General features: G+C 39.1%; 1 protein-coding gene across 1 annotated transcript in view; it reads right to left on the bottom strand.

The window, feature by feature from the left end:
* Positions 1 to 7,159: 7,159 nt before the first annotated feature.
* Positions 7,160 to 27,433, bottom strand: part of stx5a (syntaxin 5A) — a 168,918-nt gene continuing 148,644 nt past the window's right edge. The window contains exon 12 of the transcript XR_009424556.1: positions 7,160 to 7,171. The gene's annotated coding sequence lies outside the window, so the exon portion shown is untranslated. The remainder of the gene's footprint in view (positions 7,172 to 27,433) is intronic.

Genomic DNA, 27,433 nt, shown 5'->3' with positions numbered 1-27,433 from the left:
AGAGCTTTGCCTGACAGGGTGCATATATAAAGGTCTGTCCTGTGTGGCGTATGAGATTAAGGTGTTGGGATTCTAAGCTGTTTCACGGCTAAAGGGAGATGGCTAATCTCTCCTCCACAGGCTCAAGAAAATCTGTTCTAGACTGCTAGACGGGATCCTGTTAGTTTCTCCAGCAAAAATCAGACTCCCTTTGCTGCTCTCACCACAGGCTACAGTGTAAGGAATACAAATAATTGTTGTTTTTTGAACAGTTTTGTGTTAGTTACACACATATATTGTACTTGCATGTTCAGTGTAAAAAATAAACCAAAGTAAAGAAAGAACTGCCAGCATTTCACCATCAAAAATATGGTAGCAACATTTATTACATTTTATTACATTACAAGTTACATTTATGTTTAAAAAAAATTGTTTCATTAACTGATACAATGTTAATATCTAAAGTGATAGGATGTATTTTCTGTACCTGTATAATAAACTGATAACCAAATAATGTAATAAACAATAAATAAACAACATGAGATGTAACATAAAATTAACATTACTGAGCAATGTAAATTATTTTGTTCTTATTTTGAAGAGTTTTCTAAAGTCTAGTTTTAAATGGCTATTATAGCTCTATCGTTTTTATTGTATCGTAACATATACTGTATATATATATATATATATATATATATATATATATATATATACAGCACTTTTAAGACTGTTAAATGCAGTGTAATATGTTACATATGCAAAATTATCCAAGAACCGAACATATCCACTCCTGTGCATCAAAAGGTTGAGTGGCCTAAAACCATTAGTACCATTTGCAGGAACTAATTTGCTCTCACTTATATCAACACAGAAACAATTCAACAATTCAATTTGGATATAACAGCAATGATGTGAAGTGACATTCAGCCAAGTATGGTGACCCATACTCAGAATTTGTGCTCTGCATTTAACCCATCCGAAGTGCACACACACAGAGCAGTGAACACACACACACACACTGTGAGCACACACCCAGAGCAGTGGGCAGCCATTTATGCTGCGGCGCCCGGGGAGCAGTTGGGGGTTCGATGCCTTGCTCAAGGGCACCTAAGTCGTGGTATTGAAGGTGGTGAGAGAACTGTACATGCACTCCCCCCACCCACAATTCCTGCCGGCCCGGGACTCAAACCCACAACCCTTCGATTGGGAGTCCGATTCTCTAACCACCAGGCCACAACTTCCCTCTAGCATATAACAGCAATGATTATAAGAACTTTGTTTTTGACAAGCTACAGCTCGAAGCACAAGGCCGGCTCTCTCATTATACCTGGTGAGTGCCAGTGGAGCGTGGCCCAAATGTGGTGTTATTCTTAAAGAGGGAAATTGCCCGTTATAATTATGCCTGTGAGATTTTCAATTCTGTGACGTGGGTGGGGTTGTGGGCTAATGCATGCATTATGGCATAAAAAGATTATAGGATCTAAGAAAAGTTTTCAAATAGGTCACAACGTACTGTTAATATATAAAGACTGTTCTGTACTGGTTTTTTAAAGGTGTTTTACCTGTATTTTGAATTTTAAACTCTAAAGAGAATAATACAGGTTAAACTCAAGATGAACGAAAAAAAATCATTTTACATTTTTGGTTCGAAATCATTATATTGTCTACGAAACAAGCCTTTTAAACCAAGAATGGGTTTAAGTGCTTTTGTACAATTTTATGCTTCACGTTTCTGCATTTAAATTCTCCAAGAATGGCCCCCATTTACTTCCATTGTAAGTGCATCACTGTGACCTTGATTTTTGCTGGAATTGTTTAATAAAATGAATAACAAGTCCAAATTATCTTTACCTGGTATTCAACATTATGCCAAAAATGCTGTTGACTGAGCATTGAATATCTGTTTTAATTATTTATTGATTTATTATAAATATTTTATTTTATTTTTTTTTTTTTAAGATGCACGCCTGAGATTCAATAGCTTCAAATAACAAATCTTCCAAAAGTTTCCTGTAATGCTAATTGGAAACTGTCTGAACAAGAACCAGCTTAAGGAGACCTTTAACATTTAGCATACAAACAAAATTAAGTTAGCTACACCAAGTAGTCTGAGAACAATTGCCGAGAGAACTCAGTGCATGGTGTTGCATGTGATATTTTACTTTTTCACAACTTTGGACAGTGTCAAGTTGCTGTCCCCTTCCTCCACGCATCCATTATTAGTATTCTTTTCAGACCCAGAACAAGGTGAGACAACTTGCCATTATTATGAACCCTTTTAACACATTTTGGCAGGCTGCTCTTGGCAAATGTGGGTTGAATTACAAATAGTCCTAATTATGCACATCACAAGTTTACAAGCCACTACACGCGCTCGTTTAAACAGATAAGCATGCTGTGGCTATATAATCACTTTAATTATATTACAGCTATTTTTTTTCTCCATTGTTATCAGTAATCTGGGCACAGACATATCTCAGACCGGGCCAGTAATACTGTAATAGGTTTCACCATGCTTTATATAACAGGAGCGAGTGATTAAATATTTGATATGGCTGCTGTGCTAACATCCATATCCCCATCTGCACCACAGGGGAACAAGATGACTCTGGGAATCAGTACTTCTGAAGGGCATGACGGGAATTAGTCATGAAACACCTGCTCTGCCTTGATAACACTTTACTTTTGTCTGTCAGAATAACGTCCTGGAACAAGTTTGTGATGTCACAATTGAACACCAAATGTTCCTCACCAACACAAACGTATAATTAGAATGAGCAGAAGAGGCATATCGCACGATTGTGATTTTATTTGGTACATTACATCGTGCCAGATATGTCACTAAATGCATTTAAGTACCGGTTGTGGTCTAAAGGATCTAAAGTGTGCTGTGTGTAGACTTAGCTACATGAAGGATGATCAACACAGGCTCACAAATGTGTGACTCTCTCTCTCTCTCTCTCTCTCTCTCTCTCTCTCTCTATACAGTATATATATATATATATATATATATATATATATTTAGAAATATGTATATTTTGAAAGCATTTAAAAATATATTTTTATTTTCATATTTTTCAGTCTAAGAAAATACATTACGTGTCACGTATGAGTAAATTCCAAAAGCAGGCTGCTTCAAGATTGAAAATCTTTTCCCTCTGAAATACAGGTCCTTCTCAAAAAATTAGCATATTGTGATACAAGTTCATTATTTTCCATAATGTAATGATAAAAATTAAACTTTCATATATTTTAGATTCATTGCACACCAACTGAAATATTTCAGGTCTTTTATTGTTTTAATACTGACGATTTTGGCATACAGAAAACCCAAAATTCCTATCTCAAAAAATTTGCATATCATGAAAAGGTTCTCTAAACGAGCTATTAACCTAATCATCTGATTTAACTAATTAACTTTAAACACCTGCAAAAGATTCCTGAGGCTTTTAAAAACTCCCAGCCTGGTTCATTACTCAAAACCGCAATCATGGGTAAGACTGCCGACCAGAAGGCCATCATTGACACCCTCAAGCGAGAGGGTAAGACACAGAAAGAAATTTCTGAACGAATAGGCTGTTCCCAGAGTGCTGTATCAAGGCACCTCAGTGGGAAGTCTGTGGGAAGGAAAAAGTGTGGCAAAAAACACTGCACAACGAGAAGAGGTGACCGGACCCTGAGGAAGATTGTGGAGAAGGACCGATTCCAGACCTTGGAGGACCTGCGGAAGCAGTGGACTGAGTCTGGAGTAGAAACATCCAGAGCCACCGTGCACAGGCGTGTGCAGGAAATTGGCTACAGGTGCCGCATTCCCCAGGTCAAGCCACTTTTGAACCAGAAACAGCAGCAGAAGTGCCTGACCTGGGCTACAGAGAAGCAGCACTGGACTGTTGATCAGTGGTCCAAAGTACTTTTTTCGGATGAAAGCAAATTTTGCATGTCATTCGGAAATCAGGGTGCCAGAGTCTGGAGGAAGACTGGGGAGAAGGAAATGCCAAAATGCCTGAAGTCCAGTGTCAAGTACCCACAGTCAGTGGGTAAAAACCACTGGTAAATGGTTTACTGACCATGGTATTACTGTGCTCAATTGGCCTGCCAACTCTCCTGACCTGAACCCCATAGAGAATCTGTGGGATATTGTGTAGAGAAAGTTGAGAGACGCAAGACCCAACACTCTGGATGAGCTTAAGGCCGCTATCGAAGCATCCTGGGCCTCCATAACACCTCAGCGGTGCCACAGGCTGATTGCCTCCATGCCTCGCCACATTGAAGCAGTCATTTCTGCAAAAGGATTCCAGACCAAGTATTGAGTGCATAACTGAACATAATTTTTTGAAGGTTGACTTTTTTGTATTAAAAACACTTTTCTTTTATTGGTCGGATGAAATATGCTAATTTTTTGGGATAGGAATTTTGGGTTTTCATGAGCTGTATGCCAAAATCATCAGTATTAAAACCATAAAAGACCTGAAATATTTCAGTTGGTGTGCAATGAATCTAAAATATATGAAAGTTAAATTTTTATCATTACATTATGGAAAATAATGAACTTTTATCACAATATGCTAATTTTTTGAGAAGGACCTGTATATATTGAAATCTATTTTGGTTTATGGTTGAAAGTCGTTTCAATATATATTATATATTGCCCAGTGCCGGTTTCTCCATTAGGGCGATTGGGCGACGCACCACCAAAGTGCGAAAGGGAGGGATTTTTTTTCTTTCACATTCAACCACAGTGTCATCTCGGTTACGTATGTAACCTTGGTTCCCTGAATAGGGAACGAGATGCTGCGGTGACGTCACCACGTATGGGAACACCTTCGGTGTGACGAATGTCTGAAGCCCTATACCATCCCGCCAATCCTATTGGCCAAATAGCGCGTGGCACCGCCCAGCATGCGTAGGCATATATATACCTGGTGCCGCGCGCCATTTACCTCAGATTTCATGACGAGAAGAGAAGAAAGCTATCAAGGTACGGCACGGCCAGAACCGCAGCATCTCGTTCCCTATTCAGGGAACCAAGGTTACATACGTAACCGAGATGTTCCCTTTCATAGGTCACTTCGATGCTGCGGTGACGTCACCACGTATGGGAACGCTATACCATCACGCCTGACGTACCTGATAGCTTGGATCCAAGGAAGCATCTGCTCAAGCGGAGAGAACCCGGGAGCCAGGAGCCATCCTCACATCCAGACTGTAAGACCTGATAAAAGTGCTCGGTGAGGACCAGCCTGCCGCAGCACAGATATCATCCATAGAAGATCCACTGAGAAAGGCTTGAGAAGAAGCCACTGCTCTCGTGGAATGACCTTTTACTCCTAAGGGCGAAGCGAGCCCGCGCGCCTCATAGGCCAAGGAAATAGCCTCCACCAGCCAATGGGACATGCGCTGTTTCGTAACTGCATGGCCCTTATTCTTATGTCCAAAACAGACAAACAGCTGGTCAGACTCACGCCATGGGGCAGTGCGATCCACATAAGTCTCCAACGCCCTCACAGGGCAAAGACTTAGATCTCCAGACTCTGTCGCAGCAGGAGAAAAGGCCTCCAGGACCACCTGCTGAAAATGAAAAGGATTAGACGCGACCTTAGGAACATAATTAGGCCTAGGTCGCAACAACACTTTCACAGAGCCTGGTGCAAACTCCATGCACGAGGGTGAGACAGAGAGAGCCTGTAAATCCCCAACTCTTTTAAGGGAGGATAAAGCCATGAGAAGAAGTGTCTTCAGAGACAGGAGCTTATCCGATACAGTTTCCAGGGGCTCAAACGGATGCCCTGACAAACCCAGTAACACAATGGATAAATCCCATGAAGGAACTCGCACAGGGCGGAAAGGCCTCAACCGTCGCGCACCCTGTATAAAGCGAGAAACCAGTGGATGACGACCCACTGAAACACCACCTATATGCTCATGGTGAGCTGAGATAGCTGCCACATAAACCTTCAGGGTGGCTGGTGTCAATCCCTCCGAAAAACGGTCTTGAAGAAACTCCAGTACTGAAGCCACAGGGCAGTAAACTGGATCCACATCATGAGTTTCACACCATGTCATAAACAGTTTCCACTTGAAAGCATATAAGCGTCTTGTAGAAACTGCTCTAGAGTTCAGTATAGTCTCGGTAGTTTCAGCAGAAAGACCGGGACATATCAACTCACTCCGCTCAGAGGCCACGCCCACAGGTTCCACAGATCTGGCCTCGGATGCCAGATCCGTCCCTGTGCTTGCGATAATAAATCCCGTCTGAGGGGAATCTCCACCGGAGAGCCCGCTAACAGATTGATGAGATCCGCAAACCACGGCTGTGTGTGCCATCGCGGAGCCACCAGCAACAGCTGTCCCACTCTGTCCCGCCGTATTCTGCATAATACCGCTGGGACCAGCCGAATCGGAGGAAACGCATACAAGCTGGTCCTGGGCCAGCTGTGAGCTAGCGCATCCAGACCCAGGGGTGATGGAGGGCTTAGGGAGAACCATAGCGGGCAATGCGTAGTCGTGCTCGACGCGAATAAATCCACTTCCGCTTCCCCGAAAATATGCCATAGGTGATTCACCGTTTGGGGGTGTAATCTCCATTCCCCTTGTTCCAGAGTCTGCCTGGATAATAAATCCGCTCCGAAGTTCAGTCGTCCGGGGATGTGAACAGCCCGGATCGACAGAAATTTGTCGTGAGACCAAAGAAGAATCCGCCTCGCCAGTCTGCACAGAGGGCGAGAACGTAATCCTCCCTGATGGTTCAGATAAGCCACGACCGCAGTGTTGTCCGTTCTGAGAAGCACATGACGGCCGGTCAGTAGACTCGAAAAATACTGGAGAGCCAGAAAAACCGCCAGTAATTCCAATTTGTTTATGTGCCAGCTGCGTTGTGCCGCTGTCCACACTCCGTGGGCTGGGCGCCCCTGACAAACAGCTCCCCACCCGGTCAAAGACGCGTCTGTCGTGACAGTCTCTCGGGAAGCACAAATTCCCAGCCGAACCCCGGTGAGGAGAAATTCGGCTGATGTCCATTGTTTTAACGACATCACACACCTCCGCGTCACCGAGATCGTTCGATGCGGAGAACAACGGGGTGAAATATTCTGTCGTTTCGTCCACCACTGAAACGGGCGCATGTAAAGCAAACCCAGATGAATCACGGGAAGCGCCGCCGCCATTAGACCTAGTAGTCTGAGGCACAGTCTCACTGTCACCGTGTGACCCGCCCTGAAGTGCTGAACGCATGACGTAATCGACTGAGCGCGCGGGACAGAAAGCTTTGCTGTCATCGCGCGAGAGTCCAAATCTACTCCCAGAAAGGTAATCCGTTGAGAGGGGATTAATACACTTTTCTGGAAGTTTGTGCGTAAACCCAGGCTGTGTAAATGATTTAGCACAATATCTCGATGAGAGTGTGCTTGAGTCTGAGATTGCGCTAACACCAGCCAGTCGTCCAGATAGTTTAACACACGGACGCCCCGGAGCCGCAACGGGGCCAGAGCTGCGTCCATGCATTTTGAGAATGTACGGGGAGCTAGCGCTAAGCCAAAGGGAAGAACGCGGTACTGATACGCTTTGCCCTCCAAAGCGAATCTGAGGAACTTCCGGTGTCTCTCGATGATCTGAATATGAAAATAAGCATCCTTCAGATCGATCGTGACAAACCAGTCGTTTGGTTGAATCTGAGACAAAATAGATTTTACCGTCAACATCTTGAATTTGCTCGACCTGAGTGCAAGATTTAGACGGCGTAATTCCAGAATGGGTCGTAATCCGCCGTCCTTTTTTGGTACCACAAAATAACGGCTGTAAAACCCTGACTCCATCTGAGAGGGGTGTACTTCTTCTATAGCCCCTTTGCTCAGTAGAGCTAACATTTCCTGTCTCAGCACCGCCATGTCCATCGGTTTCATCACCGTGGAGAGAATTCCGCGGAAAGGGGGCGGGCCTTTCCGAAACTGAATGGTGTATCCGTGACAAATTGTGCGTAACACCCATTGAGAAATGCCGGGCAAGCGTTCCCACGCGGCCCGAAACAATATTAGCGGTTTCAACATGTTCGTTTCCTGCAACGCTGTTGCACACATAGAAATGTCCGGGCACGAAAGACTCACGGTGTTCGTGCACAGGGGAAGTATATGCAGAGCAGGCGTTGTATCTCGTTGTACGTAATCCTGAAACGTGTCCACGGCAGGAATTAGGCCAACAGATTGAGCATCGGGCTCTGCCGCTAGCGAAACAGCGGCGGCTGAGCGAGCCGTCATGACGGGCCGTTCGATGAAGACCCTTTGAAGCGCTCCTCGAGCTCTGAAAACTGGATCGTGCATAGTGTCTGAGGAAGCGATTGGTGTTACAGTTCGCTCCAATGCTGTTCGAGGCGCTGTTTGCGGCGAAACAGTCAGGGTTTGAGCGTGGGGACTGCAATGAGAGTGTTGGATGCGCGAAAGCGGTCCAACAGCGCTCTCTAGCGGAGGGCACAGTCCCTGGCAGGCAGCGAAAAAATCAGGAGCTGCTGTTATGTGCCCGAGAACGAGAGGCCTTGGCCGTCGAACTCAGGTTCAACCTTTTTCGCTGGCGTTGTTGAGCCGGTGGAACAACCCTAGGGCCCCAGTCCTTGCGAGGGGGCGCCATAGGTGAAGGCTCTTCCCGAGAGGGCACTCGCTGGCGGTGAGAGGAGGTTGAGCGAGAACACGCGGGCGCCTGACGGCGTTCAACCTCTCTGGGTCTGCGGGGAATCAGCTGGCGGAAAGCGGCTGATTGTTGTTTCGCTGCTGTGAACTTCTCCACCACTGAAGTGACCGCCTCTCCAAATAAACCGTCCTTAGACACAGGGGCATCCATGAGGAAAGATTTATCCTTTTCCTTTATATCGGTGAGATTAAGCCAGAGGTGGCGCTCAACCGTAATTAATCCAGCCATGGAACGGCCCACTGCTCGAGCAGTATGTTTGGTAGCACGACGCGCCAAATCAGTTGCTCGCCGTAGTTCCTTGACCGCCTCAGGTGTAATGCCGTCCCCCTCGTCCAATCCTTTTAACAGCTCCGCTTGGTAGGCCTGAAGGACCGCCATGGAATGAAGCGAAGCAGCCGCTTGACCAGCGGCCATATAGGATTTTCCCACTAAACTAGACGTGACTCGACATGCCTTCGAGGGGAGGAGGGGGCGGGACTTCCACGCCGCGGCCGAATTAGGCACAAGATGTTCGGCGAGAGTCTCCTCCATCGGCGGTATCGCTGTATAGCCGTGACTCGCCATGCCCGAAATGGTGGCGAAATCTGCGGCCGCAGCGTTCGTGATGCGCGCCGCAAACGGCTGTTTCCAGGACCTCGAAACCTCCTGGTGGAGGTCCGGGAAAAAGGGTAAAGGCCTCCGGGGCTGCGCAGGTGTCCGACTAGTTAGAAAACGGTCGTCCAGCTTCGAAGAAGGTTGGGCCTCGGCCTTCTCAACCTCCCATTCCAGCCCCAATGTACCCACTGCACGGGAAACCACATCCAACAGCTCACTGTAGGAGGGGGAAACACGCCTCTCCTGTCCACTAGGAGGGAGAGGGCTCGTGTCGGCCACGAAGTCCTCGGACCCCGAGGCCGCAGTGGAAAGAACGTCGTCATCATGGCGGTCACAACCGAAGGAGATGGCACTACATGCCCCCGGTGTGGGCCGTAAATCCTCACAGGAAAAGACGGCAGGTTCAAAAGTTTTCCTGTGTATTAGGGTAGGGGAGAGCGAGCGATGTGGAGAGTAATTTTCCATCGCTGAACTGTCCTCGAGCTCCATGTCACACGTGTCACCCCAAGCTATCACCTCGTGCGGTGCCTCGGCAGTCGCAGAAGTGGTGTGGCGGGGGTTAGACACGGCGACATCGGAGAACACATCTACCCTCGAGCGAAGGACCCTGAGTCGCAGGCCATCGCAATGGGGGCATGAAGAAAGGCCGCTAAGCGCCTCCTGTGCGTGGTGTAAGCCTAGGCAGACTACGCACCTGTCATGAGTGTCCCCCTGAACGATGTACCTGGTACACGGGTCCTTGCACTTCTTGAAACTCATCGCGTCCGCGGAGAGGAGTATACTGCTCGTGACGATCGCTGAGAACGCGAGACAATAGGGCACAGAAGATTCGCTTCGTACTGAAGGAATGAAATCTGAGGTAAATGGCGCGCGGCACCAGGTATATATATGCCTACGCATGCTGGGCGGTGCCACGCGCTATTTGGCCAATAGGATTGGCGGGATGGTATAGGGCTTCAGACATTCGTCACACCGAAGGTGTTCCCATACGTGGTGACGTCACCGCAGCATCGAAGTGACCTATGAAAGGGAACATGCTAGTTTTCACTATTCTAGACTGTTTGTTCTGCCTCTAAATAGTCCAATCAGCGTTGAGTCGCATTTTGTGTAGTACCGCCCCTTTTTGGGCGATTTCTGTCAAACTGCGCCCCGAGTGCTCTCATAGACTTCCATTCAAAGATCTTTTTTTTTCAAACTGCAGGCACTGCATGCAATGAAATCTCAATGAGTTTCGGGAGGGCTCGCCCTAACGTGCTTTCGTCCTCGTGCGTAACCTTAACTTGTGCAACAACTGGTGGGAACAGTGACATCCAATAATATTTAAAAACCTATTTTTAATTTTAACAACAAGAAAAACTGAAAAACTTCTTTAATATCTTTATCAAATGTAAAAAAAAAAACTCAGAGAGACGGCTATGCAAATTTAGTTGTCAGCTGAACTTGATCGATATCACGGCAAACGTTACCTGAGCGCAGATTAATTCTATCGTGTCATTGAAAGAAAGATCATTCATTCATCGTAGCAATAAGGATAAATTGGCAATTAAAGAATTAGGACCACCAAAACCAAATTTAAACATCAAACAAGAATCTACAAAGGGAGGGAAGTTGTATAAACGAGGATTTTCGAGGATTTGGTATGAGCGGAGAAAAAGGCTAGCCGGCTGCGAAGTAGCTGACGCTTTGTTTCGCTCATTTACCGCTGCATTTTGTTCCATCGCGAGAGCGTAACGGACATCGCATGGACAACTACAGGCGTCACCGAAATGCATCATCTCTCGGAGAAGGTGAAAAAACACGAAAGAGCAAAGATGCATATGGATAGTAGGGAGCAGTGTAATGTAAGGGAGAAATGTAATATAAGTGAGTAATGTAAGTAAGCAGTGTAATGTAAGTGAGTGATGTGATATAAGTGAGCAGTGTTATACAAATGAGCAGTGTTCTATAAGTGAGTTGTGTAAACAGTGATTTATGTGACTTCAATTATTTCTTATTAAACTGAAATCGAAGTAAAAAGTTTTTTTTGGAAAAACCACATCCTTGCGTCAGTCTTCATTTGCTGCTGAATTGTTAACACGCATATAGAAACATGAGGAGAGCAAGAAATTGATTCTCAATGTCAGTTTCTTTTTAATTAATACTATAGTAGTTCAGTTCCCTTTACATCTTTAAGTAGCCGTTAATTTATCAATTGAATGGGTGACTTATCCTCATTAATCATGCAAACATTTGCCCCCCCTGAGAGAATTGGCAGGAGCCGCCACTGATATTGCCACCGTTATATTGGCTATAGCCATACTTTTGCAATGGACAGTCATGTTCAATAAAATGTCATTACATTTTGGAAATTCCTAATAAGTTAATGAAGTTCTTGAACACGTCACCTTACAAACAAGCAATTTTGTACTGTACATAGCTTATTAAAAATTCAAATTTTAGAAGAAAATTTCAGACGGCGCTTTTGCATCTGAACTCTTCATATATATATATATATATATATATATATATATATATATAAAATTATAGTATTTTAGTGATTCAAAATTCATCATAAATGCCTGAAACAGCCTGAAAAGTTATATACATGATAATAAAGTTCAGATGAAAAATGTTAATGTTCAAAGTTAAAAGCGAATCAAGCCTAAAATAAAATAGTAATAAAGAAAATATGCAATAAACATTAGTGCTAGATAAAATAGACTGAACAAATTATATCCAATATTAGTCAATATTGATCATTTAAAAAAAAGATTGAAATTATGATTAGGACATTAGGAAAAATGGATTTTCTTTCCTGTGGGGGTTAAAAGATACTATTGTGACAAACTGTCCTCCAAGCAGTTGTAGGTTTTGATGTTTTTGGGTTTGTGATCTAGAAAGTTTATATTACTTTCATTTTATGTTTCTAGTTTTAATGTTTTCCATTTGACAATCAAATCAAGAATATTATAATTAAATGTACAATATGTCATATTGTCATAGGCTTGACTACTGAATTTTTTTTAAAACCTTCTGAACTTTTAACCTCATCACATACTAAAACACTTATCCTGCTCTTCTCAAAACTCTCTCTCTCTCTCTCTCTCCCAACTCTCTTTCTCGGGGAGTTTTGACCCAGCAAGGGGTGAGTAAATACATGTATTCCCAAAGTGATTTCACAGGCCTGTGGTCCAAAGAGAGCTGAGTCTGTGCTCGGGATTAGGAAGTCATGATTGACAGCGGCTTGAGTGCTGGACAACACGATTGGCAGGAAAGTGAGGATATCTCAGAATGTGCCAAGACTTTCTTCTTTATTCCTCCTCCTACTTCCTCTTCCTTTCATCTCATTTACTGGTTCTTTGCTTTTGCCTTTCCTTCACAAAGATTAAAGTTTTTTCTTTTTAATAGCTTTTTTTTATTTAAAATGTTTAAATTTAAAATGTTAATTTATAATTTTACTAGAAAAAAGAATGTACACTAAAGTTGTTAAAAAATCAAAGATTATTGGAGTACATTTTACAAGAAAATACTATTTCTACTTCAGAACATTTCTACTTTGTACATGATGATTATTTTAATAATACAATGAAAAAAAGTCACTATAAAGAACGTTTTGTGATTTCATAGATGATAAAGGTTCTTCATGGAACCATCAATGCCAATAAAGAGCCTATATTTTTAAGTGTATTGTCTGTAAAAACAGCTTCTTCTTTTTTTTTTGACAGTGTATATTTTTTTCGTGCCCTCTTTGATGACTGAACAGACATCCTGTTCTTGATGCTCATGTTGCAGATAATTCGTTTATGGTTCTTTTTATATATACAAATACATATATATATATTTATACTTTGCAACTGCTGCATTAAAGTCTCCTCACAAAATTATATCTAAAGTCTAAAGAGTCTAAAACAAACTTTACTGCAAAAAAAAAAAAAAAATGGCCGTGTTTTTACCACACTACCACACAAGCTGTGACAGTTATAGACTGTTACAATATGTTGAGAAAACTGTGCTGAAAATAAAAATAGATCCTCTGCACTCAGCAGCCTGACTATTCTTGACAACAAGATGCTTTCTGGAAAAGATGCAAAATGGAAAATGGTGTCTCAAAATCACTCCTACTGCATGACCCGATGCATACTGTAATAACTCAGTTAATCATTAACTCCCCATAAACATAACACACGCTGAAACACATGCACATACACATGTCACTGGTTGGCCCTGTGCAGCATCGCAGCGCTCAACTATTGTTCACATTTGTGCTTTAAATAATATGAGACGCCCACTCTTCTGCACTGATGTCCTGTCACTCTGTCTGCTTCTGCATTGTATTTCAGTCAGTTCTGTCATGGCTTTAGGGAGAGCTTAAATCTTTGCTTTTGTTTAATTAATTTAGTTTAAAAAAGCATGCAAGTGGTAATATAAAAGTATAAAATAAATCATTTTTAAAAAATCTTTATTTTGGCCTGTGTGTGTACAGGTACCATTTATATTTACTTTTATGTACTTGGTCATTCATTTGTTTTACTTCCAGAAACCGTCATTTTACATAACAGTATTTATTATTAGTATTCTTTTTTATTAGTATTTTATTACTTATTTTTCTGGTTGAAGATGCATTCAGTATCAGCTTGCTCCCTCAGTTTAAATGAATGTGAATCTGCTTTTTGGTTTTAATATGTTTAAATGGGGAAACAATTATTAACATGTTCACAAATGAGAACTTAGATCTTAGTTTCCATTTCTTTCTGAACTTCTCCTGTTAGGGCCAACATCTTGAAAGCAGAGAGATACGGACACATCTTCATTTCCTAAACAGGCACGCTGCCATTGCTGCTCTGGCCTGACTCCAGCGCAAGAGAGAGTGAGTAAGGAGGAGGACACTGCTGAGTGTTCAAGGGCATTAACAGAGATGCGCTTCTTTCTCCTATATATATAGATACCTCAGCTCAGCTAAAAAATAAGGTATAATAAAGGTTCATGACACTAGCTTTGTTCTGAAGCCAAGTTATCTGCCTCAGTGCCTTTGGACGTCATAAGCTGCTGCACTCCAGTGTTTTGGAATCCTTTTCTAATATTCAGATTATTATTATTTTTTACTTTCAGTTTCTTTCTTTTCAGAATTGAATACATTTTATATTTATAATGTCTAAAGCATATTTAGAATGTCTCTAACATTGTCTGATTGTTGCACTGCATTACGGGAGTCAAAAAAGGCATCTTATAGTAGAAGCAGCATGATTAACATTGCATTCTTTAAAGGAACAGTTCCCCAAAAAATGAAATGAAAAGCTTAAGATTTAGTCACCCACAGACCATCCGAGATGTAGATAAGTTTGTTATTCATCTGAAGAGATTTGGAGAAATCCTCTGCAGTAAATGGGTGCCATCAAAATGAGAGTCCAAACAGCTGATAAATGCATCACAATAATCCATGAGACTCTAGTCCTTCATTTTATGTCTTGTGAAGAGAAAAGCTGTGTTTGTAAGAAACAAGAACATCATTAAAGTGTTTTAACTTTAAACTGTTGCTTTAAGCTAAAATCCATAATTCATAATATTGCTTCCTCCAGTGGAAATGTCCATCCACTGTTGCCTCTCTTGTTCTGGACTGTCAGTGCCGATAGCCTCGTGGTTAAGTGCACTACTGTGTTCATGGCAACTCAAATTCAGTTCCGGTCCACTCCCGCTCATATCTTTCTCCATTTAATACTTTCCGGTCATTTCTATGCTGTCCTATCCCATTAAGCATAAAAGCCCATATATATATTTATATAAAAATGTACTACTTTGGCTTGTAAATGCTGTTTGTGTATATTTCTCTCCTGATTCAGACTTTGTCACTGGAGAAAGCAATACTGTAGATAGAGGACTTGAGGATAGAAACAATCGTTTGAAGTTAAAAAGATGATGGATTTGTTTATAACAAACACACAGCTTTTCACCTCACAAGACATTCATTGATGGACTGGAATCGTGTGGATTACTTGTGGATAATTGTGATGTTTTTATCAGTTTTTTGGACTCTCATTCTGACGGCACCCATTCACTGCAGAGGATCCACTGGTGAGCTAAATCTGTTCTGATGAAGAAACAACTTGGATGGCCTGAGGGTGAATAGAGTTTAAGGAAATGTTTATTTCGGGTTAACATTTTCCTTTAAAATCTGCCTACAGTGTGTGTGTGAGAGTGTGTGTGAATTGTGTTTCCCTTACCTTGAAGTCAATAGTAATGCAGTGACAATAGGCCCACATCAAATTTTACACCGTAAGCAAACATGGAATCAATTAACGGCATAGTTTGCATGTTTCACCCTGTTCTTTTGAGGTGTTGCGTCTCGGAGCGACACACCAGCAGAGGCTTTTCCATTCATCCCGGGCTCTGAAAGAGTAAATAAACATGCACGCGGGCCTTTCACCGTCTGTCGTCTCTGTAATCTCTTCTCCCCAAACTCTCTGCCCTTTAACATTTCTAAAGTGTTTAGAGGGGCTGCACACTGTGCCTGTAAATGTTAAGTATCGATTGGTGGGGGGGACTACAAAGGGCCCGGCAGCTGGGATAGCAGGATGCTTGAAAACCCTTCCTAATGAAACTGGCATTTGGAGTCTACAGCAGGACGCATGGGCCGCCCGGCCAGCATTTGTCATCCTGTTTAGGACACCCTCAGGCTTTTTGGATGGAAAATGTGTGACAAATGCAGAATGTAACCTTTTAGCATCGTAGGTGGAGATAAACTGTCTCTGATAAGTTATTAGCAGTGCAGTCACTATTGATGCAGAATGTAAATATGTTGCTCTTCAGAGTCCAAAGACACAAATTCAGTTCTTACTGTATATACAGTAAGGATTCATAAGCCTGAGACCACTGGTGAAATTGCTTCTATTTTGTATAACTTTTTAATCTTATCAATTTTCATTCATTTTTTTCTAACTCATTATAAGTTTAATAAAAAAAAATAAAAAAAAAAAGTGAAGTGAAGTGACATTCAGCCAAGTATGGTGACCCATACTCAGAATTTGTGCTCTGCATTTAACCCATCCGAAATGCACACACACAGAGCAGTGAACACACACACTGTGAACACACACCCGGAGCAGTGGGCAGCCATTTATGCTGCAGCGCCTGGGGAGCAGTTGGGGGTTCGATGCCTTGCTCAAGGGCACCTAAGTCGTGGTATTGAAGGTGGAGAGAGCACTGTACATGCACCCCCCCCACCCACAATTCCTGCCGGCCCGGGACTCGAACTCACAACCTTTCAATTGGGAGTCCGACTCTCTAACCATTAGGCCACGACTTCCCTGTATGGTTTGATAAAGTCTTCTATATTTTTTTTCCCCTTTTCGCTTTAATGACAGCTAAAATGGTATTAACAAAAACCTGATGATCACGTTCTCCAACATGATTTGTGGATTCAAATTATAGTGATAAAATACTGTATATCAACTGTATATACAATAAATATTTGATTTATTTGATAGATATATGTGGGATTCATCTATTTTTGTTTAATATTTGCTTTTCCTTTTCCTCTGCACCTTTTAAATGTCTCAAATTCATTAAACTTTGTTTATTCCCATGTTTAGGAAGATTCATTTGTATAAACATTGAAATAAATTAATTTATTAGACTTTTGGATACTCCTAAATGTTGTCAAATATGTTGCGCCTCATCACAGACCACAAACACAGGTAGAAATCTTTTCTTGGAGACAGAGTGATTGAGCCGGATGAATATGAGCATGCTCAGAGTGCTATAATTACACACTCTTAAGATGATTGTGTCCTGTGATTACAGGAACAGAGAGAGTGCCTTCTTGTCTGATTTGGGGGCTGTTTCATGGTCATTAAGGAGCATTCAGCTAATTAGCAGGATGTGTCTGCACTTGCCTGGAGAATCAGCTGTTATTTGCGTCAGATTGGGACATGAGTGGGTCCACCCTGTCTGACTTGCTACGTCATGCATTATAACAGTCTCTTTTAGTGCCATAGACTGCTAAACAAACAATCCAGACAGTGCGGGGAAAGAAAAAAAATAATACGTTCCAGTTCTCAAGCTTAAATGATTGCAGTTCATGAACAATAACATTACTACTGCTCATTTTCCATCTGTAAATATTCCTGGGTGATTACAGATGTTTTAAAAACAACTTTTTTTCATATTAAACTTTCCTGACAGACCTCTGATCTGAGCTAAATATATGATATATGGACCACAAAATCAGCCAAGGGTCAATTTTCTGAATGTATTACTACTCTGAAACCATTATTTATTTGTAATATTAAATTTAAATATGTTGCATTATATTTATATTGTACCATGGTTTTTGATTTGATTGTTGTCTCAGAGCTGGATGGTTTTATTCTTACAATTCTTTACTGAAGAATATTTTGAAATCACTATGAAGAAAATGAATGGAGAAAAATACTTCCGGAACCAAGACCAGGCGCTCAGTGTTGCACTCTATTTGTCTTTTTGAAGATAAAACTCAGTGTGACAGACTCTCTAATGTGTTTCTTATGAGTAGGTAATGTCTGTTTTTCCACTTCCATTCAAATGAACACATTGTACTGCAGATATAGTAATGCCAGCACAATGAGCTGACTATGGTTAATCTGATTAGGAGAACCAATTTTCCACACTTCAATGCTGTTCCTGAAAAAAAGAAATAATAAAAGAGGGAACTCAATTATGTACATTTTAATAATCCACACTGTAATTAATTAAAATAGAAAGAGAGACTGGGAAAGAGAGAGAGAGCGAGAGAGAGAACAAATAGTTAGAGATTAATCTAAAATAATTCTGTTTCTGTTCACAGATTATTTATTCCTGAGGAAAATATAAGAAATATAAGTTCAACTATTCTCACATTTTTTTATATTATTTCATTGCAAATGAATATTACATATTTTCTTATAACTTTGATGGCCGTTTTTATACTCATATTTACTTTTGTCAGCATGAGAGTAAAAAATCATTACCAAACAGAAGTTCTCTTAGAATTGATATTCTTTTCTGTTTAGTAAAGAGAATGGCAAAGACTTAATCTTATAAAATACAAAAGTAAGATGATGAAATAAGCTGAGACATACTGACATATTTGATTTGATATTGAAGATGTTGGGCTTTCTTGCTCACTTTAACATATTCATGAATGATGGCAGATCTTTTGAAGTTGTGGTCACACTGAACATCATTAGAAGAAAAAGTTTCTATAGGTCACAAATCCTAACGGTCACAAATACATCCAGAATAGCAGCATGAATATTAAGCCATGTCTGATTGAAGGAAAAGTTAACCCCAAAATAAAGATTTGCTTTAAATGTAGTCACCCTCAGATTATCCAAGATTATGGATAATATGTTTTTACCAGAACAGATTTGGAGAAGATTACATCACTTGCTGAACAGTGGATATATAAAATATTAGTCCACTATAATATTTCATAAGTCTTGTCTGCAGGAGAGAAACCTATCAAGCACCGTTTCATAAGTGAAAATAGCTAAAACAGTTATTTTTTAAAAAACAAGGAGTTTTAGAAACAACTGGGGATGAACTTTTTCACCGTTATTATGGATTACCAGCTTCTAATTTTTGGCAAGAAGCAAAGATTTTAAATTGCACAGGATTTGTGTGGATTACTATTTTTAGCAGCTGTTTGGACTCTCATTCTGACGGCATCCATTCAATGCAAAAGATCCATTGCTGAGCAAATGATGTAATACTTAATTTCTCCAAATCTGTTCTGAAGAAGAAACAAACTCATCTATATCTTGAATGTCCTGATGACTCCATTTTCGGCTAATTTAAATTTTCTGGGTGAACTGTTCCTTTAATGTCTTTTGTGCCAATGGAACTCCATAGAATCATTTTTAAGAAGCTGTCTGCAAATTATGATTTCTCCTTGCTTCCTGACAGCATGAGAAAAAATCCCTGGATTCTACATGTCCAGTATGTATGCATGCACACGCTTTCTCCTTCCTGCTTTCCATCAGGCACCCTCACACAAATACACCCAGGTAGCCTTATATCTGTACAGAAAGACTCACACACATAGTCTTATCTCCTTCTAGACAGACCTCCTCATATCCTAGTGGAATTGTGCAAGACCTCCACTGCTGAGGATTAGATCTTTTAAGAGTGTTGCATTCTGATGCAGTTCCTGTCTTAGGTTAGCGGTCCTCTGGGATATGGGAACACTTTCACGCTGTGCTCACAGTTGCACCATTGCGAGGTTAAAATGTTAAAAGAGCATCTGCTGTTGAGGGGAATCTTCGGCATTAAGCCCATGGGACCACTGTGAAGATGGACAGCAGATAAAGATGGATCAATCTAATCTCACATGTTATGTCGCTCTTCTTCTTCTCTTGGAAATGGATCCTTGGAACAATTGGGCTTGAACATTTTCTGAGAAGTTTGTAGAGGTTTACAGTCTTTTAAAAATGTCCTTTAAGATGCTGCAGGAAATTAATGGTTATTATGGGATGCCCCGCAAGATAATCTTGTCCAATTGTGAAGGAGTGCATCTGAACCATTTAATTACTTGCCAGTGCTTATCAGCACAGTCCATTTTTTTATCACTCCTTTATTCATTTCACCTACCTCATTTCATTTATTGGAGTATCTTGAATAAACTGGAACTCCAGTTAGTCAGACCAATTGGGCGATTACTTAAATGAAATGTGAGGTTTTATTAGAACATATGGGGAGTACAAACTAAATTTAGACTTGAATAATCTCTATCTCATATTTTTCCCCAGTACAGACCAGGCTGGTCAAAATTGTGAGAAAATTAATATTGATGAAGTGTTACATGACAGGACAAAGAATATTGATACGATCCATCCATCACAATAAAGGTTTAAAGCTTCTGGAACTCATTACTTATCTAATATACTTAAATGTTATGTTTACTAATGTATATAATGTATTGTATTATAATTAAATGTAATTATTTATGGTAGTTATAAGAAATTTGACAAAGAAAACAATTCCAATTAAGTGCGTTACATTCAGCAGATGGCGACAATAGACAACTCTTCATGGTGGAGTCATTTATTCAATAAACTTGTGCAGAATGAAAATCATGTTAACCGTTTTGATGCTTTTGAATCATTAAAGCAACTGATTCGTTCAGCAATACTGATTCATTTAGGACCAAAACTAATACTATATATATATATATATATATATATATATATATATATATATAAAACAACATAAGTGGACTAATAATACATAAACAATAATATCAGAAAAGAAATTGTCTGTATGTATGTTTTTCTGGAGTGAAATGGAAATTTATGAATTCATTACACGTACAGAAGTTATGAGAATTTAAAAAAATTTATTAGATTTTAATTCTGCTTCCTTAAACCCAATTTATAAAATAAAAATGAGATTTATATAGACTAAATCTTGATTGCATTCTAAGTTGCTTTGGATGAAAGCATTTGTTAAATGCATAAACATAAATGCGTCTTATTGGATTCTTCAGATCAAATTCAAGAATTGAAATTGAATTGGATTGAAATTTTATTAATATTCAGTTCAATTCAGAATGGTCTAGAACATACACATCATACACAACATACACATCTACCTCCTATTTGACGGGACTAAAATGAAGACTTTTTCCTGTGACTGAGGGAAGGTTACAAATTATGATTGATCAACCTCAAAGCCCTCCATTTTCTAACCTATTGAGTTTGATTTGCATCGCCCAGCTTTCATTCACAGCTGTGACCCATGTGGAAATGAGGGGATCAGCGATTAGCCAAGCGTCCACTGGATGTGTCCAGCAGGCATCGCAGAGAGGATGCTATGTGTGAGCTTTTTGGGTTTGTTCATTGCATTGCCATTCATCACCTCTCATTACAGAGCCTAGCGACTGGTGACCCAGCGATTCAGTGCCACAGATACAGAACTCTTCATCCACCCCCATCTGTTCCAGTCCATTAGATTGGGAGATGGGCTTGAGCCTGTGGTAAATGCTTTCCAGAACATTCTAATTCCTCTCATCTCTGTGTCTCTCAGTGCAACGTACCAGCTACACCACAGAGATCCATTCCATCCCCATGACAACAGCGACAACATCCCCGCTTCCCAGTTCCAGATTCGGGTCTGTTTGCACATACTGTCATGAATGGGGTGTTTAAAAAGATGTGAAAACTGTCATTTGTAAGCCGCTCGCAAAATAGCACTAATTCATAATTATTCTGAAAAAGAGCATGACACGATATGTGACACCGTAGCTAAATCACTGCAGACTAATAAGTGGGATTTTCTAAGGGGAGCATTGCTATTCTGTTGCTCATACTTATGTTAAGGGTCTAAGTATTACAATTTGGCAAACAATTTATCCTGCACCATTTTTTGCAACAAATTTAAACAGGTATTAACAACTATACATTTTTTTTTTTTTTTTTATAATTTATAGTGCTGTCAAATGATTACCGGTAATTGCGAATAATCGCATCCAAAATAAAAGTTTTTGTTTACATAATATGTGTATACTGTGTACATTAATTATGTATATCTAAATACAAACACATGCATGTAGAGATTTAAGAAAATGTTTATATATTAAATATATTTATATATAATATAAAATTTAAGAATATGAATATATACATTTAAATATTTTCAAAATATATTCTGTATGTATTAATGTATACATAATCCAATTTATTTTGGATTCGATTAATCGAGAATAATCATTTGACAGCACTAATAATTTAGCACAATATTGTAAAAAAAAAAATCTGTTAATAATTTAAAACCAATGTATTTAAATTTTAATTTATTTTTTATATATAACAATGACATAAGACATTGTCCAAAGAATTATACATTGTCTAATAATATAAGAAATCTATTAATAATTGAACACCATATGATTTTTTTTTATTCAACTATTTAATTAGATTTTTTATATATAAAAATGACAAGTTTATACATTTTCAAAGAGTAATAAATGTATAAAATAAAAGAAATAAAAACAAATACAGAATATTTTTCAATAAAACAATACAAATAAATATATTATGTTACATATCATGGCTAAAATAAATGATGTTGTATATACTATGAAGATTATTTATTGTATATTAATTGTTCAGTTACTTAGTCAATAACTATTTAAAATGAACAAGTATATTTTACAGTTAGGATTAGGCATTGTTTTATATTTGTTTTATCTTTAATTTTGTCTGGCTCTGTCTTCAGCTGCCTCTGCAAGGATGCATTTTGTGGTCCTCTGAGGAACATACTGATGATTCATCTCCCCTCATGTAAGGCAAAACTCCTCAAATACATTCACACGCTTTTATCTATTAACAGAGAGCAGGTTTGGCATTTTCAATAGGCTGTGGCCGTTAATGACACCATTAAGACAGCAAATCTGCTCAGCCCACACTAATTTATTCATGAGCACACCAGGAACTCATCCTTTGAAATGTGCAATTGACCTTTCCACTGGCTTTTAGTACTAAAACAGCCATCGTTCGACCACAGTCAGGCTTATTACATGTTTTAACACATTGGCTGCTGTTGTATGTTAAGTGTTCATTCATTATGCGACTGAACCCTCACCAGGACCATGACTAGCTTGGGAAGGGAGTGGAAAAGAATCTGTATTATCTGACTGCAGGCTTACAGATGAACTTTTTGAACAATTAACAGAGGAACAAAGCAGCATCTGCCCTAATGATGTTTTTAGATTGTGTTTGTTACCAGAATACTTCCGCTCAGCTGCCCTCTCTCTTCCTGTTTAATCAGGGAGCCAATTGAGGTGTGCACTTCCCTTTTTAATCTGCCTTCTACCTCAGATAACTCATTTGACTCCCTGCAGACCTTGTGAAGTTTCAGTATGAGCACTGAGAGTAGATTGAGCACATGGTCCCATACTCCCAGCTGGGAAAATGTGTTTTAGATTCTGTTTAAATATTGTATTGATCATTTAGAGGCAGCTTCATTTTTTTTATCTAGCCACTGCTTTAAATCACTCTTCAAAAACTAATTAGAAAAATATGGAAAACTGTGGTATGTTAATTTAAAATGTAATAACTTTACATTATATTTAGGTAGTGTGTAATGGTGCATTGCATTTGTTTAAGATCATAGTTGTATTTATATCACTAAATATAGATAACAGTGACTGTTAATTTTATGCTCAGTTTAATTCGGGTCAGTGTAAGTGTGTACAATGTATACGTTGTTTTAAAGTAAAAAAATCTTTGTATTAAAGAAAACATGAAATCTGTATTGATCCCATTTACTTTCTAAATGCATGGTCATGGTCGTGTCTTATTCCAGAGAAAAATAAATTGTGTGTCATTGGCGGTTTTTAAAGGAATAGTTCACTGAAAAATGAAAATTAGCTAAGAATGTACCCTCAGGCTATCTAAGAGGTAGATGACTTTTAGGATTACATCACTTGCGCACCAATGGATTCTCTGCAATGAATGGGTGCCGTCAGAATGAGGGTGTCAAAACAGCTGATAAAAACATCACAAAAATACACACCACTCCAGTTCATCTGTTAAATGTTTTGTGAAGTGAAAAGCTATGTTTATAAGAAACTGATCCATCAAATACATCTAAAGATCATTTAAACTGTTGCGTCTGGCCATAATCTAACGTTTTCTCCAGTGAAAAGGTCCATCTCCTATTGTTCTCTCACATCAAAATCCGACAGACATATTTGTTTAAACTCTTTTAGATGATTTATGCTTGTAAGTGTTGCATATTTCATTGCATATTGATCTGATAGATCTCTCCTGATTCAAGCAAGACTACTTTTTCACTGGAGGAAGCAGTATTTTGGATAGAGTGCTTGTATTTAAACTGAAAGCAACTTTTTGAGGTTAAAACATCTCGATCTATTTGTGATCTAATGTTAAATTTCTCCAAAAGTGTTCTTGAGATTAATGATGAGAAACAAACTCATCTTGGACGGCCTGAGGGTGATTCCATTTTCAGGAAATTTTTCATGTTGGATTTTATGTTGATGTTATATTTTAACATTTTTAAATGTAGACTATAAACAATATAAGTACAATGCATCTGCACATATTTATTGTAAACTTAAAATACCTCATCAAAGATCTGTTTCAAAAAACACAAGCTGTTTATGTGGATTTCTTGAAAAAATACACCACAGCGGTCAACAAAAACGTTTTCTGTCATTATTAATTTTTTAAAGCTCTACCTTTTATCCATCAATCAAAATTTCACTATATTAGACAGTGTAATCAAGCAGTAAATTTCATATTAGAAATTTTGCTGAATTCCATTTGTGTGAAGAGAGCAAAAGGGATTAGCGTGTGCTAATGAGCCTTTGATGAGCCAAACAGGAAGAATTCAGGCCAAATTATTTGTGCCTGGCATTGGATCCCATTATGTATGCCTGTCACTATGCATCAGGCTAAAATCAATGCTGTGTGTGTGTGTGTGTGTGTGTGTGTGTGTGTGTGTGTGTGTGTGTGTTTGTGTTTGTGGGTGAGATTATTTTGTGCAAGTATGCATGCATGCATTTATGTGTCTGTGTGTGTGTGTGTGTGTGTGTGTGTGTGTGTGTGTGTGTGTGTGTGTGTGCGTGTGTGTGTGTGTGTGTGTGTGTGTGCACACATAGACACTACTTTATCAAGGCACAAAAGAGCAACAGATGACTGTTCAGTGGGAATGACCCAAGTCTCAGTATGATGTCATCCACCTGCAGTTGGGCAGCATTGAAGCGTTCTTGAGAGCTGTAGATTCACGTCTTCTCCTTTTGTCATTAAACCAGCACTGTGCACCGAGCCAAGCTTGCAAAGGCAGAAAAAGTGTGTGTTTTTTTGTCTGAATGTGTGAGTCACAGCATGTGAGTGTATGGAGACCATTCTAGCCGGCAGATGGCCACCCGGAAGGGCTTCATCTCTGGCCTCATTGGCTGCTCACAGCACAGCGTGCTGGGATATAAACACACCTGAGCCAAGTTTCTCTCCCCCTGACTGCAGCGAGAACAATTGTTGTTCTGCAAACTACGTTTTTTTAAACTTTGTAGAATAACAACAAATAAACAAATCGATTTCTCGTCTGAGGTTCATGTGCGTAATAATCTCTAATAACAGAGCAGTAGGATAAATAAAAAACCTAGAAATACCCAGGCATATGGTGTTTGCCTCATTTTATAAGACTGGATCTGCTTGCCTATAATTCTCCTGGAGTTTACAGCACTTTGTTTTGCCTCCCAGACTTATTGTTGAGTACGGAAAGCCTGGTGACACCTGGTCTGGGTGTTTGCTTGCTGGGGCAGAAATAATCAGCATGTTGTCAAGCTGAAGCAGGACTCAGCAGAAAGATCAACATCTTTGGTGTCAGACAGGCGACGAGACACATGCTGTTCCCTTTAATTTCCTTTGTCTAGGGATCTTCTGGGTCTGAAAACCCCACTAGAAAGGATAATTTAATCATATTAAACATTTTTAATTTGTATTTGATTGATTGATTTAGGGACAGTACACATTAATAATACATAACAACATGTAAAATGCGTCAGATTAAGCCAAAATTGGCTAATTTTCATCAATAGTCCTCTTTTGCTGTTTTTCTGTCTCTATACATTGAATATATTTACTTTTTTAACACATTAAAGGGTTAATTCACCCGAGAATGAAAATTTGTCCATCTTCTACTCACCCTCGAGAAATATACATTTACATTTACATTTATCCAAAGCGACTTACAGGAAGTAATGGAAGCAATCAAAAAACAACAAAAGAGCAATGATATATAAGTGCTATAACAAATCTCAGTTAGCTTAAACGCAGTACATGTAGCAAGGGCTTTTAAATAATATAATAAATAAAAAGAAAACCGATAAAATAGAAAAAGAATACAGCAAGTTAGTGTTAGAGGTATTTTTTTATAATTGTATAATAAATGAAAAGAAAATAGAATACAAAAAGATAAGAAAGGTAGTTAGAATTTTTTTTTTTTAAGAATAGAATTAGAATAGTGAGTGCTAAAGTTAGAAGGACAAATAAAGATGGAAGAGATGTGTTTTAAGCCGATTCTTGAAGTTGGCTAAGGACTCAGCTGTCCGGATAGAGTTGAGTAAAACATTTAATTTAAAAGTCCGTAAAAGTGACTTTGTGCTTCTTTGGGATGGCACAATCAAGCGACGTTCATTTGCAGAACGCAAGCTTCTAGACGGCACATAAGTCTGAAGTAATACATTTAGGTAAATGGGTGCAGAGCCAGCGGTGGTTTTGTAGGCAAACGTTAATGCCTTGAATTTTATGCGAGCAGCTATTGGTAGCCAGTGCAGCCTGGACAGAACAAGAGCTTGAACAAGTTGTTATGCAGCATGTTCCGAAAGAAAGGGCCTGAATGTAATATGTATGGAATGTATGTAACTTTCTTCTTTCAGAATAATCCAATCTAAGTTTTATTAAAAATTGTCCTTTCTCTTCCAAGCCTTTCAATGGGGCTAGGAAGACATGCAGGCGGAAAATGGAAGACGTATGCATGCCTCTGGAAAATGTAGGAGCAAAGGAAACAAAGTTTCCTTACTTTAGCAAAGGAAAACCAGTCTCCTCTTGGCTTATTTCAAAGTCCTCCAACGTTTTTCTTTTTAAATCCTTGTTTTGTGCTTCTAATGCATGACCAGTGTTTTGGCACATGTGCTTTTTAGCACATTTACAACAATATTTGTCAACTTAGAGATATTTTAAATAGTTAAATATAAATATTAAATGTTACACCTAAATGTTAAATGTTAAATCTAAATGCTAAATCTAAATCTAAATGTTAAATCTAAATCTAAATTTTAAATCTAAATCTAAATGTAAATATAAAATCTAAATGTTAAATCTAAATCTAAATGTTAAATATAAATTTAAATCTAAATGTTAAATCTAAATGTTAAATCTAAATCTAAATCTAAATGTTAAATCTAAATGTTAAATCTAAATCTAAATGTTAAATCTAAATCTAAATGTAAATATAAAATCTAAATGTTAAATCTAAATCTAAATGTTAAATATAAATTTAAATCTAAATGTTAAATCTAAATGTTAAATCTAAATCTAAATGTTAAATCTAAATGTTAAATCTAAATCTAAATGTTAAATCTAAATGTTAAATCTAAATCTAAATCTAAATGTTAAATCTAAATCTAAATGTTGAATCTAAATGTTGAATCTAAATCTAAATGTTGAAT

This window comes from Carassius carassius, chromosome 29 (assembly GCF_963082965.1).
Source record: "Carassius carassius chromosome 29, fCarCar2.1, whole genome shotgun sequence".
NCBI lineage: Eukaryota > Metazoa > Chordata > Actinopteri > Cypriniformes > Cyprinidae > Carassius > Carassius carassius.
Note: the sequence above shows the minus strand (reverse complement) of the source record. Positions and strands in the feature narration are given on the sequence as shown.